The sequence below is a fragment of the Tursiops truncatus genome, chromosome 2 (genome assembly GCF_011762595.2).
Source record: "Tursiops truncatus isolate mTurTru1 chromosome 2, mTurTru1.mat.Y, whole genome shotgun sequence".
Classification (NCBI taxonomy): domain Eukaryota; kingdom Metazoa; phylum Chordata; class Mammalia; order Artiodactyla; family Delphinidae; genus Tursiops; species Tursiops truncatus.
The window spans coordinates 167,623,642-167,639,071 of NC_047035.1; the positions used below are offsets into that span (position 1 = coordinate 167,623,642).

At 38.0% G+C, this 15,430-nt stretch overlaps 1 pseudogene; it reads right to left on the reverse strand.

Annotated features, from left to right (window-relative positions):
- Positions 1–9,884: 9,884 nt before the first annotated feature.
- Positions 9,885–15,430, reverse strand: part of LOC117310590 (coiled-coil domain-containing protein 3-like) — a 66,400-nt pseudogene continuing 60,854 nt past the window's right edge.

Consider the following 15,430-nt stretch of genomic DNA (forward strand, 5'->3'; position numbering starts at 1 on the left):
TTAATCCATTTTGAGTTGATTTTTGTGTATGATAGAAGATAGTGATTCCGTTTCATTCTTTTGTATGTGTTCAGTTTTCCCAACACCATATTTTGAAGAGACCATCCTTTCCCCACTGTATATACTTGGCTCCTTTGGTATAAATTAATTGACCAAATATGTGTGTGTTTCTGGAATTTCTACTCTGCTCCACTGATCTATGTGTCTGTTTTTATGTCAATACCATACTGTTTTTATTACTTAGTTTTATAATATATTTTGAAATCAGGAAGCATGATGCTTCCAGCTTTATTCTTTTTCAAGATTGCTTTGGCTATTTAGGGTCTTTGTGGTTCCATACAAATGTTAGGATTGTTCTATTTCTGTGAAAATTGCCGTTGTAAGGATTGCACTGAATCTGTAGATTGCTTTGGATAGTTGGACATTTTAAAAATATTAATTCTTCCAATCCAAGAGCACAGACTATTTTTCTATTTGTGTTTTCTTTAAGTTCTTTCATCAGTGTCTTATATATTTCAGTGCACAGGTCTTTCACCTCCTTGGTTAAATTTATTCTTAGGTGTTTTATTCTCTTTGATAAAATTGTAATTGGGATTGCTTTATTAATTTCTCTCTTTGTTAGTTCATTGCTAGTGTATAGCAACACAACAGATTTCTGTATATTAATTTTGTATACTGCAACTTTACTGAATTCATTTAGTAGTTCTAATAGTTTTTTAGTGGCATCTTTAAGATTTTCTATATATGGTATCATGTCATCTGTAAACAGTGACAGTTTTACTTCTTCCTCTCCAACTTGGATTCCTTTTATTTCTTGTCTGATTGCTGTGGCTAGGACTTCCAATACTGTGTTGAATAAACATGGCGAGAGTGGGCATCCTTGTTCCTGATCTCAGAGGAAATTCTTTCAGCTTTTCACCATTGAGTATGATGTTGGCTATAGGTTTGTCATACATGGTCATTATTATGTTGAGGTTTGTTCCCTCTATACCCATTTTGTCGAGGATTTTTAACATAAATTGATGTTGAATTTTGTCAGTAGTTTTTTCTGCATCTATCGAGGTGATCATATGATTTATTCTTCAATTTGTTAATGTGGTGTATCACATTGATTTGCAGATATTGAACCATCCTTGCATCTCTGGAATAAATCCCCCTTGGTCATGGTGTAGGATCATTTTAATGTATTGTTGAAAATGTTAAAACCGTTGGCTGAGCACCTACTAAAAGGCTGGAATGAGCCTGAATAGTAAAGAACAAAAGCTCAGTATGACCGGAGAGTCGTGAGCGAAGTTGAGAGTCGGGAGCAAGGTGAATGGTCTGAGATAGAGCTGAGAAAAGTATGGATCAATGGCTTTTCAGGGATTATGAAGGCCATGGAAGCCCTTGAAAGGTTTACAAAGGGGATTAAGAAGACCTGATTTAACATTACAGTAATCACTCTGTCTATGCTGTGGAAAATTATTACAGAAGCAAGGAAACTTGTAGGAGGCTGTTGCAGCAGGCTGTTACAGGCACTGGGGGCTTGGACCATGGTGGTGGCCTTGGACCATGGTGGTGGTCTTGAAGAAGGAGAGAAGTGGATAGTTCTGGATATATACTGGTGATAGAGTCTTGCTAATGTATTTCACGAAGGAGATGAGAAAAAGAAAAAAATCAAGAATGACTCTATCTGTTTTGGCTTGTGCTACGGGTAGATGCTGGTGTCATATGTAAGGTAAGGGAATCCCAGGCAGAAAATTGAGTTCTGTTTTAGACCTGATAAATTTCAGGTGTATATTAGACAGCCATATGGAAACGTCATGCACACAACAGAATCTGATAGTTTGGAGCTCAGGGACAAGATCAAGGCTCAAGATACAAGGAAATGTCCGTAGCAACATAGAGTGTGTTGTTACTACGTCTCCTTGAAATCGCAGTGGCCACCATTTCTCCTGTCTCCCCCTAAGGTCCAGTTCAGTGTCTCTAGATGCCTACAGGGAGCAAAGTCTAGGGGCTTTGGAAGGGGAGGCAAACATAGAGATGGTTCTCACTCAACACTGATAGTCAATCACCACATTCCTATGAATATTTCCCTTTCCTGCGGGATCATATGTATTTTCAGACTCCATTTAACTCCCTGTTTTTCAGGTCTCACGTTAAAGGTCACCTTCTTAGAAAGACCTTCTCTAGCCTCCCTATGCAAAATAGGTCTCCTCGCTTGGTTTCCACCCCTACTGCACCATTTCCTCAGCCAGCACACTGTTAATTTTATTCATATCATTCATTTATAATAATTAGTTTATGTTTTTTATTTCCCCCCTCCACTGGAGAGAGAATTAGACTCTATGATGGAAGGAAACGTGCCTGCGTGGTCATCACTGTCAGCCAGAACTAGCACTGTGCCTGGCACATAGTAGGTGCACAATAAATATTTGTTGAGGATGTGAACAAGCTTCCCCTGTCTATCATGAGTGGATTAATTGATGCTCTAAGCATGGGCTGGAGTAGCCTTCCTCCAGATCACCAAGCCCTCTGCCCAAGACAAGGAATGGGTTTTGCTCTATTTTGTTTATTATGATAAGAACATTTAACATGGGGTCTACCCTCTTAACAAAATAGTCAAACTCGTAGAAGCAGAGAGTAGAACGGTAATTGCCAGGGCAGGGTGAGGGGGATGTGGGAAGTTGCTATTCAATGGGTATAAACTTTCAGTTATGCAAGATAAAGCGGGTCTGAGGAGCTGGATTTTATTTAACCTTTTTAAATTTTTATGTATTTTAAAATTATTTATTTGTCTGCACCAGGTCTTCGTTGCCACATGCAGGATCTTCGTTGTGTCATGTGGGATCTTTTTTTTAGTTGTGGCATGTGGCATGCGAATTCTTAGTTGCGGCATGTGGGATCTAGTTCCCTGACCAGGGATCAAACCAGGGCCCCCTGCGTTTGGAGCATGAAGTCTTAGCCACTGGACCACCAGGGAGGTCCCTATTTAACTTTTTAAAAATATATATATAGTAAATTTACAGTGTCATGTTAGTTTCAGGTATACAGCAAAGTGATTCAGTTATACACACATACAAATATATTATTTTTCAGATTCTTTTCCATTATAGGTTATTACAAGACATTGAATATAGTTCCCTGTGCTATATAGTTGGTCCTCATTGTTTATTTATTTTACACATATTGTGTATTTGTTAGTCCCAGACTCCAAATTTATCTCTTCCCCCTCCTGCCCCTCCCCCACTGCAATTCCCTTTGGTAACCATAAGTTTGTTTTCTATGTCTGTGAGTCTATTTCTGTTTTATAAATAAGTCCACTTGTGTTCTATCTTAGATTCCATACATAAGTGATATTATATATTTGTTTCTTTCTGACTTACTTCACTTAGTATGATAACCTCGAGGTTCATCCATGTTGCTGCAAATGGCATTATTTCATTCTTTTTTATGGCTGAGTAATATTCCATTGTGTATCTATACCACATCATCTTCATCCATTCATCTGTAGGTGAACATTAGGTTGCTTCCATGACCTGGTTATTGTAAATGGTGCTGTTATGAACATAGGGGTGCAAGTATCTTTTCGAATTAGAGTTTTCTGTGGATATATGCCCAGGAGTGGGATTGCAGGATCATATGGTGACTCTATTTTTAGTTTCCTACGGAACCTCCACACTGTTCTCCATAGTGAGTGTACCAATTTATATTCCCACCAACAGTGTAGGAGGGAGGAACTGGATCTTAAAGACCCCACCTGGGATAATTACCAGGGAACATAGAGGCAAACAACATGGTAGAATTCCAAGACCCGTGAGTGCTGTTTGCTTCAATCACTGAGCACGATGGCATATGCAGAATTATGGCCCAGAGTTGGGTGGATCCACTGTAACACCCTGCTAAGCTCCTGAAATGAAAGATGTTTTGTAAGCATTTTAAGTTGTTCTCACGAGATGTCAGGGCCAGCGAGCTGAAAAACCATGTGACTGTTTGCCACCTGCCTGGTTTGAAATCTAGTCCCTTCCATGGAAAATGCAATTGAGAAAAATATTTCAAGATTTCTAATCAAGATGCGTCCCCTGCAGGAGAGAAGGCTATTTTTATGTTCCATCCCAACACACTGCAGAGTTCTGGGAATGCAGCAAGTATCCAGCTTCTATGAGAGGGACTGGAATGAGAAGCTAAGTGCTAGCTCTCCTCCTAAGGAGGAAGCTGAAAATATGACAGAGCTCTCTGTTTCCCAGCAACATCTCCCCTCCAAATCTCCTGAGAGGCAGAAAGAAGGAACAGCGGGACCAGTTAAGAAAATATACTGGGACTTCCCTGGTGGCCCAGTGGTTAAGACTCTGCGCTTCCACTGCAGGGGGCTCGGGTTTGATCCCTGATCTGGGAACTAAGATCCCGCATACCATGCTGTGGCCAAAATGGGGGAAAAACAATATACACACACACACACACATACACACATAGATATATACACAGTGGCAGAAATATTATAAAGGGAAGATGAAATGGTAAAGGCTTTTGTTAATCTGAAGTAAAGGTATTCTTAAGAGTATTAATCTATACATGTGAATTAGCCAATAGGGAGGCATGAAGGCAAAGGGAAAACCTGTCAAAATTTCCATTATTCTAGAGGAGGTCAGAGTTCATAGCTTGAGACACATCGTGATCTACGCATGTTAGAATTTGTTCTTCTTTTGAAATATTGTTTACGCCTCTTTTTAGTCTGATGAAAAAGTCTCACTAAACAGTGTAATAAAGTTCTGGAAACATCTGTATATATCAATCACTGTAATTTGGAAGGGAAAATCAGAAAAGGGAGGGCTTAAATCTTTGCAGTCTGAGTTTCCAGGAAAGAGGAGCTGGTGACCCTCCTAGCCAAAACCTTCCTGATATTCGATTATCTGAGAGCCAGAAAATGGGAAGCACTTGATGTGTGCAACCTGTTGGCACTTGGTGTCTGACACCAAAATGGTAAAAATGAGTTGAGAGTAGAGCCTTTTCCTCAGGGATGTAAGAGTAGTTGTTTGTGAAATGCTGTGTGGTCACATTCAGTGTGTTGTGCTCTGTGGGTTATAATGTTCCCTTTATTCCCCACCACAACTCTCCAAAAAAAAAAAAAAAAGGACAGTAGTCCAATCCTTCAAAGTCCCAGTGCAAAAGTAAAATTTAAAAATGGCCAATAGCATGGGTTGAAAACATGTATAACCATGACTGACATGCTTTTAAAAGTAGAAATAGGTTCTATGTGAGGGGAGTTAGGACTATGGGAGAATCCTCCCATTCTTTCCTCCTCTTTTGTAGCTGAAAGCCAGTTGTAGGCCTCCCCCCGCATCAGTGACCCTGCTGAATGTCCCTGGTGGGCATCCGTCGCCACATGCAGATGAGGGAGCGATGTTGAAGGCCCAGCCTCACACTGCTTGCTGGGGTGGATGATGGATGGATAAACATTCTGTAGCGGTGGCAGGACAAATATTCTACCCATCACTGATGTTTATGATCGAAACAAAAAATCTATGGAGATTAGAGGAAATCATGTCTCTCAAACTGATCATGTTGCTTTCCTCTCAGAAGTCCCCGTGGTGTACAGTTCTTGGCAAACAGGCAGACTGGGTGCGTGTAAAGGCGTATGTATGCCTCTGGGACATTGACAGGGGTTACCTGGAGGAGAGCGGTGGAAGGGCTGGGCTGGCCCCTCCCTCCACCTGCTGCTTAGAAAAACTTTCCACTTGGCCTTGGATTAGGTAACCCAAGATTGACAATAACTTCCGTCTTCCAAACTAAACACTTGGGTCTGAGTTATTAACTCCAAGTAAAAAATTGCCTTGGGGGATCCAAAGCAAAGTCACACTTAACGAAGAAAGTCCATTTTTAGTGCTGCCCACACGCAAGGTCGGGGGGTGTAGGTAGAACCACTCTTTGGAAGAGAATCCCGTACTTGAGCAAATGTAAAAAAATCAATCCTCTTCATGTATCTTCCAGGGCTATGTTGGAAAGCAAATATAGATATAAAGATAATAGATTGATTGGTTTTTAAATGTACTAATGGGGAAACTAGTATAGAGAAGCTAAATCATCTCTATAACATGAAACCAAAATGGTAAAAATGAGTTGCGAGTAGAGCCGTCTGATAAAGGGTTAATATCTAAAGTATATAAGGAACTCAACTAACTCAAAAGCAAGAAAACATAGTTTTAAAATGGGCAAAGGACCTGAATAGATATTTCTCAAAAGAAGACGAAGAACCAACAGGTATATGAAAAGGTACTCAACATCACTAATCATCAGGAAATGCAAGTGAATGCCACAATGGATATCACAAAAAAGACAAAAGATTAAGTGTTGGCAAGGATATGGAGAAAAGGGAACACTTGTGCACTGTTAGTGTGATTGTAAATTGGTACAACCATTATGGAAAACAGTATGGAGGGTCCTCAAAAAATTAAAAACAGGACTACCATATGATCCAGCAATCCTACTTCTGGGTATATATCCAAAGAAAATGAAATCAGTATTTCAAAGAGAGATCTTCACTCCCACATTTATTGCAGCATTTATTGATAAAACAGCCAATGAAACAACATAAGGGTCCACTGACAGATAAATGGATAAAGATGATGTGGTGTATATATGTGTGTGTGTATATATATAATATATATATATTATACAATGGAACATTATCCTTAAAGAGAAGGGAAATCTTGTCATTTGTGATAACATAGATGAACCTGGAGGACATTATGCTCAATGAAATAAGCCAGACACAGGAAGTCAAATACTGCATGATGTTGCCTATATATAATAATCTGAAATATTCAAACCCTTAGAGAGTAGAATGGTGTTTACCAGGGGCTGGAGAGTAGGGGAAGTGGGACAATGTTGGTCAAAGAGTACAAAGCTTAAAATATGCAGGATGAATAAGTTCTGGATGTCTAATGTACAGCCCAGCAACTACAGTTAAATATACTGTATTGTATACTTGAAATTTGCTAAGAGAGTAGTTCTTAATTGTTCTTAACAAAACAAAAAAGGTAACTATATGAGGTGATGAATATCTTAACTAGCTTGATTGTGGTAAGCATTTCATGATGTATCTATACATATATGAAAACATCATGTACACCCTAAATATATACAATTTTTATTTTTAAATTATTCCTCAGTAAAGCTGGGAGAAAAATGTGTCCATAGGGATGTACCCTTCTCACCACAGGACATGATTTATACCATTAAATTGAATTATTGAACCCAAGTTGAGGCAGGAAAATTCTAAGACGGCTCCCACAGATCCCCAACTCCTGGTATTTATGTTGGGTTGTCCTCCCTTTGGGTGTGTGTAGGACCTTGTGACTTCATTCTAACCAATGGAATACTGTAAAGGTGATGGGATATGACTTTCTTGATCAGGTTACACAAGACTGTAACTTACACCTTACTTGTGGACTTTCTCTGTTGCCCTCCTGGTTTGTATGCTTTGAAGTAAACAGTCATGCTGGAGCAGCCCACGTGGCAAGGAATTGAGGGCAGCCTCCAGCCAACAGCCAGCTAGGAACCAAGGGCCTCGGTTCAACAGCCTGCAAGGAACCAATCTGACCAACAACCACGTGAGCCTGGAAATAATTCGAGCCTTCAGATAAGACCCCAGTCCCGGCCAGCTCCTCAGTTGCAGCCTCGTGATAGTCCCTGAGGCAGAGAACCCAGCTAAGCCGTGCCCAGAATCCATGGAAAATGTGAGATAATAAATGCATCTTGCTGTGAGGCAATAAAACAATGCTCATGTGCTATCTCACAGTTAGTTACTAAGTCATTAGTAATTACACAGTTATTACTGTGTGGTACTTTGTTACACAGCAGTAGGTGGCTAACGTATCAGTCTAAACTACTTGCATTTGGATCAGTTTACCTGTTCAGAGGTGCTCCAGGTACCTCAATGTTTATCTTCTTCCCCAGGGGGCTCCCCAAGATAATTACCCCTAAAGTGTTTATTCTGAAGATAAATAACCTATTTTACCTTCAGAGCAGTGACTTCTCAATTCTTGCTGCATATTATCATCATAGGGAAGGTGGTTTATTTTGCTTATAGATATTCCCTATCTGGTAAGATATTGTTCTAATGGATTCTGTTTTGTTCACTATTTTATATATTTTCACATTACTTAAGAGGAGAAGCTTCAGGGTTTCCTCTTGACCTTCCTTGCCATACTAGCCTTAACCGCATGGTTCAGGGATCCAATGTGGGCGTCCGACAGGTGCCAAGAATGTCTATTCCAACTGTATACTTGGGAGCTGGGGAAAGTAAACACAGAATGGGTTCACAGACCCATGAGACTTACTGTGACAGGGACTTGGGCCAGAATACCATTTACTATGAGACACCCCCCTCCCTCAATAAGCATCGCCCCTCTTAGCTCAGGGACAGCTCAGTGCCATCATCGGATCCTATTCAGGTTCTAGGGTTTCCCTTTCTCTGGTGCACATGTACACGAGTGAGCACCTGTACACACAAGATTTATAACGTCCTGTAATGTTACCACAGGGTTTTCTTCAGGGTTTCTGATCTCCCCTTTAATCAAGGGCTCTATGAACTCTCTCAGGTCTTGGAATCAGTTGAAGAACCATGACTAACGTATAAGTAGAGACTCAAGGCAGGCCTCTGTTTCATGTATATATTGGGATGGCCAGAAAGTTCGCTCGGGAGTTCGTTCGGGTTTTCCCCATACGATCTTTTTTTTTTTAATTCCCTCCCCCCTTTTTTTAAATTAGTAGATATCTAGAAGTTTAACATCTGGGTCATGGGTATGAACGTTTTACATTTTAACAGGTGGTGCAAAGTGAATGTTCTAATTGACCAGGTCGCCACTGGTAAATAGATCCCTCTGTCTATAAAACCTTGCCAATGCATGGTATTCTCAAATGTAACATTTCTTCTTATCTGATCACTGTAAAATACCACTAGTGATTTAATTTGTATTTCCCTGGTTGTTAGTGAGGGCAAACTTACTGTCCTGTTTCTTGGCCATTTGTATTTCCCTGGTTGTTAGTGAGGGCAAACTTACTGTCCTGTTTCTTGGCCATTTGTATTTCCTCTTCAATGAATTGCCTATTATATTTATTTTCCTACTGGATCATCTTTTTCTTACTAATTTTTAGCAGTTCTTTTTATATTCTGGATATATACATTTTGTCTTTCATATTTGTGTTGACTATCTTTCACAATCTGTTTCTTGTCTTTGAACTTTGTTTAGGTGTCTTTTGTTTAAAAGTAGTTTAAAATTTTCAGGTAGTGGATTTTATTTATATGTTTTTTTACGGTTTTTACTTCTTTTAATTTTAGGAAGACAGGTTTAGTTCCTTTTTTGTTCTCTAGTACAATGAGTATACAGTAATTCTGGATCAGATGTGAAATCAATGTAGAGTTGAAACTCAGTCGATACTGGTCCTAATAGACTTTAATCAACGGAGAATCTCAGGAAATATCTAATACGTGTACCCCACTTTAACAAAGTGAAGGTACCGTTTTCTTTTCTCATCAATGATTTTATGCCTGAGCTTATTATATTTAGCAGTTGGATTCTCCTCCTTTGATTTTCAACATCGTGTAATTAGACATTTGACAGTCTCCACTGAATGGCTTTCTCATTCTGTCACTAAAATTTTAACAGCAGTTATTAAGTGAAACAAGAGAAAGCTGTGTTCACCAAGATATACTCCAAATTCAAGGGAAAAAGGGTTTCAGAATTGGAATTAACATGGTTATGTCACATGAGAAAAATCTATCTTGGACTTCCCTGCTTTATGTACACCTGGCCCACTCTGTTCACACATTAAATTTCCTGTGTCCCAAACACCTTACAGCACATTTATCCTTGTCTGTTTATTAGCTTATGTTCAGAGTAAGGTATCAAGTAGTGAGACTTTTAGAAGTTTGACAAGGTCTAAAGTGACTGCTGCCCCAAATTTTAGCAATGGAGATCGAATACAGAATCTTAGTGAGACAGACAGACTCCTGGCATACCACTGTACCTTGGGGCCAGCCTCCAGATTTCTTATACATGCTAATTTAAGAACGTGTGGTGGATAGTGACTACTTGATAGTTTTTTTTTTTGAAACTTAGTAACATTTTATTTCAGTTCCCAACTAGTTATTAATACAATTTGTGCTGTCACAATAACTGCACCACTTTATGAAAACATTTAGTTTCTGTTCATGAAGAGACCACTTTCCCTCCTACAATACACTCTTTAGTTGAGCTCCAGTTTACTTTTTAAGTAATTTATACAAACTCCTTTATAGAAAAACATTTTCCACTTCAAATTTATGGTAATATTGAAATTGTTTTTTTAGATGTTCGCTCAATGAATAGTTTTTACCAGGAAAAAAAAAGCAAATATTAATTCATCCTTTCTTTGAAGGGTCTAAAACATGTAATTTAGGCATATACAATCTTTTTCTTTTCCACAACTCACATACACACTGTATTTTATTTTTACAAGAGATAAATAGACTGACACCAAGCATCGTAAACGGATGACCACAACAAAAGCAACAATGATTGCAATGACCACACACGAAACACACTCACACTATGTCATAATAGTGACATTCAGTCCAGGAATCCTCCACGGTAACAGCTCCTTTACTTTGCAGTGAAAATTGATCTGTATATTTTTTGCCTCTGAGTCCTTGTGGGATTTTTTTTTTAATTCAAACAGAAAGTCACAAAAATTATAATCATCCTCATCAGTTCACTCAGTCCCATGTAATTAATTTTTTTCAGCTTGATCTTTTGTTACCACTTTTATGAGTTCATGAGTTTTCCATTAGAGTTCTGAAAATGCTTATTCATTCAGTTCAGCGGTATAGTCAGTTACCAGAAACCTGTACTTGTCTGAGTCTTTTCCATGAATTCCTTGAAGATGAAACCCTTTTATAGGAACATTTTTGCGAAAGCATCAGAGTACACCCAGAACTGTCTGTAAATGACAAAAGACTTAAAAGTGACCACAGTTAAAGATTTGATGAAAGTTCATAATAATGCAATTGACAATAAAATTTAGTTATTTCTGAGATATACATTTTAAAGTAATAACTAGAATTATGACTTATAACATTATACCAGAACATATAAGATTTTTAGAAATTTCAGGTAATGTCTGAAACATTTATATTAACATATTTCCATACACATAACCCAAAGAAAGTTTAGTATTCTTTGTTTTTTTATACTGCAGGTTCTTATTAGTCATCAATTTTATACATCAGTGTATACATGTCAATCCCAATCACCCAATTCAGCACACCACCATCCGCACCCCCCGTGGCTTTCCTCCCTTGGTGTCCATACATTTGTTCTCTACATCTGTGTCTTAACTTCTGCCCTGGACTGGTTCATCTGTACCATATTTCTAGGTTCCACATACATGCGTTAATATATATTTGTTCTTCTCTTTCTGACTTACTTCACTCTGTATGGCAGTCTCTAGATCCATCCACATCTCAACAAATGACTCAATTTCGTTCCTTTTTATGGTTGAGTAATATTCCATTGTATATATGTACCACAACTTCTTTATTCATCTGTCAATGGGCATTTAGGTTGCTTCCATGACCTGGCTATTTTAAATAGTGCTGCAATGAACAATGGGGTGCATGTGTCTTTTTGAATTATGGTTTTCTCTGGGTATATGCCTAGTAGTGGGATTGCTGGATCATATATTCCTATTCCCACCAACAGTGCAAGAGTGTTCCCCCTTTGCTCCACACCCTCTCCAGCATTTGTTGTTTGTAGATTTTCTGATGATGCCCATTCTAACTGGTGTGAGGTGATACCTCAGTGTAGTTTTGATTTGCATTTCTCTAATAAATGGTGATGTTGAGCATCCTTTCATGGGTTTGTTGGCAACCTGCATGTCTTCTTTGGAGAAATGTCTATTTAGGTCTTCTGCCCATTTTTGGATTGGGTTGTTTGTTTCTTCAACATTGAGCTGAATGAGCTGTTTATATATTTTGGAGATTAATCCTTTGCCCGTTGATTCGTTTGCAAATATTTTCTCCCATTCTGATGGTTGTCTTTTCATCTTCTTTATGGTTTCCTTTGCTGTGCAAAAGCTTTGAAGTTTCATTAGGTCCCATTTGTTTATTTTTGTTTTTATTTCCATTATTCTAGGAGGTGGATCAAAAAAGATCTTGCTGTGATTTTTGTCAAAGAGTGTTCTTCCTATGTTTTCCTCCAAGAGTTTTATAGTTTCCAGTCTTACATTTAGGTCTTTAATCCATTTTGAGTTTATTTTTGTGTATGGTGTTAGGGAGTGTTCTGATTTTATTCTTTTACATGTAGCTGTCCAGTTTTCCCAGCACCACTTATTGAAAAGACTGTCTTTTCTCCATTGTATATCCTTACCTCCTTTGTCACAGATTAGTTGACCATAGGTGCGTGGGTTTATCTCTGAGCTTTCTATCCTGTTCCATTGTTCTATATTTCTGTTTCTGTGCCAGTACCATATTGTCTTGATTACTGTAGCTTTGTAGTATAGTATGAAGTCAGGGAGTCTGATTCCTCCAGCTCCATTTTTTTCCCTCAAGACTGCTTTGGCTATTTGGGGTCTTTTGTGTCTCCATACAAATTTTTCAGATGATTTGTTCTAGTTCCATAAAAAATGCCACTGGTAATTTGATAGGGATTGCATTGACTCTGTAGATTGCTTTGGGTAGTAGAGTCATTTTCGCAATATTGATTCTCCCAATCAAAGAACATGGTATATCTCCCCATCTGTTGGTATCATCTTTAATTTCTTTCATCAGTGTCTTATAGTTTTCTGCATACAGGTCTTTTGTCTCCCTAGGTAGGTTTATTCCTAGGTATTTTATTCTTTTTGTTGCAGTGGTAAAATGGGAGTGTTTCTTTAATTTCTCTTTCAGATTTTTCATCATTAGTGTATAGGAATGCAAGAGATTTCTGTGCATTAATTTTGTATCCTGCAACTTTACCAAATTCATTGATTAGCTCTAGTAGTTTTCTGGTGGCATTTTTAGGATTTTCTATGTTTAGTATCATGTCATCTGCAAACAGTGACAGTTTTACTTCTTCTTTTCCAATTTGGATTCCTTTTATTTCTTTTTCTTCTCTGATTTCCGTGGCTAGGCCTTCCAAAACTACGTTGAATAATAGTGGTGAGAGTGGACATCCTTGTCTTGTTCCTGATCTTAGAGTAAATGCTTTCCGTTTTTCACCATTAAGAATGATGTTTGCTGTGGGTTTTTCATATATGGCCTTTATTATGTGGAGGTAGGTTCCCTCTATGCCCACATTCTGGAGAGTTTTTATCATAAATGGGTGTTGAATTTTGTCAGAAGTTTTTCTGCATCTATTGAGATGATCATATGGTTTTTATTCTGCAATTTGTTAATATGGTGTATCACGTTGATTGATTTATGTATATTGAAGAATCCCTGCATCCCTGGGATAAATCCCACTTGCTCGTGGTGTACGATCCTTTTAATGTGTTGTTGGATTCTGTTTGCTAGTATTTTGTTGAGGATTTTTGCATCTATATGCCTCAGTGATATTGGTCTGTAATTTTCTTTTTTTGTAGTATCTTTGTCTGGTTTTGGTATCAGGGTGATGGTGTCCTCGTAGAATGAGTTTGGGAGTGTTCCTGCCTCTGCAATGTTTTGGAAGAGTTTGAGAAGGATGGGTGTTAGCTCTTCTCTAAATGTTTGATAGAATTCACCTGTGAAGCCATCTGATCCTGGACTTTCGTTTGTTGGAAGATTTTTAATCACAGTTTCAATTTCATTACTTGTGATTGGTCTGTTCATATTTTCTGTTTCTTTCTGGTTTCAGTCTTGGAAGGTTATACCTTTCTAAGAATTTGTCCATTTCTTCCAGGTTGTCCATTTTATTGGCATAGAGTTGCTTGTAGTAGTCTCAGGATGCTTTGTATTTCTGCGGTGTCTGTTTTAACTTCTCCTTTTTCATTTCTAATTTTATTGATTTGAGTCCTCTCCCTCTTTTTCTTGATGAGTCTGGCTAATGGTTTATCAATTTTGTTTATCTTCTCAAAGAACCAGCTTTTAGTTTTATTGATCTTTGCTATTGTTTTCTTTGTTTCTGTTTCATTTATTTCTGCTCTGATCTTTATGAGTTCTTTCCTTCAGCTACCTTTGGGTTTTGTTTTTTCTTCTTTCTCTAGTTCCTTTAGGTGTAAAGTTAGATTGTTTACTTGAGATTCTTCTTGTTTCTTGAGGTAGGCTTGTATAGCTATAAAATTCCCTCTTAGAACTGCTTTTGCTGCATCCCATAGGTTTTGGATCATCGTGTTTTCATTGTCATTTGTCTCTAGGTATTTTTTGATTTCCTCTTTGATTTCTTCAGTGATCTCTTGGTTTTTTAGTAACGTATTGTTTAGCCTCCATGTTTTTGGTTTTTTAATGTTTTTTTCCCTGTAATTCATTTCTAATCTCATAGTGTTGTGGTCAGAAAAGATGCTTGATATGATTTCAATTTTCTTAAATTTACTGAGGCTTGGTTTGTGACCCAAGATGTGATCTATCCTGGAGAATGTTCTGTGTGCACTTGAGAAGAAAGTGTAATCTGCTGTGTTTGGATGGAATGTCCTATAAATATCAATTAAATCTGTCTGATCTATTGTGTCATTTAAAGCTTCTGTTTCCTTATTTATTTTCATTTTGGATGATCTGTCCACTGGTGTAAGTGAGGTGTTAAAAGTCCTCCACTAATACTGTGTTACTGTCGATTTCCTCTTTTATAGCTGTTAGCAGTTGACTTATGTATTGAGGTGCTCCTATGTTGGGTGCATAGATATTTACAATTGTTATATCTTCTTCTTGGATTGTTCCCTTGATCATTATGTAGTGTCCTTCCTTGTCTCTTGTAACATTCTTTATTTTAAAGTCTATTTTATCTGATATGAGTATTGCTACTCCAGCTTTCTCTTGATTTCCATTTGCATGGAATATCTTTTTCCATCCCCTCACTCTCAGTCTGTATGTGTCCCTAGGTCTGAAGTTGGTCTCTTGTAGACAGCATATAGATGGGTCTTGTTTTTGTATCCATTCAGCAAGCCTGTGTCTTTTGTTTGGAGCATTTAATCCATTCACGTTTAAGGTAATTATCAATAGGTATGTTCCTATGACCATTTTCTTTATTGTTATGGGTTTGTTTTTGTAGGTCCTTTCCTCCTCTTGTGTTTCCCACTTAGAGAAGTTCCTTTAGCATTTGTTGTAGAGCTGGTTTGGTGGTGCTGAATTCTCTTAGCTTTTGCTTGTCTGTATAGCTTTTGATTTCTCCATCGAATCTGAATGAGATCCTTACCTGGTAGAGTAATCTTGGTTGTAGGTTCTTCCCTTTCATCACTTTAAGTATATCATGCCACTCCCTTCTGGCTTGTAGCGTTTCTGCTGAGAAATCAGCTGTTAACCTTA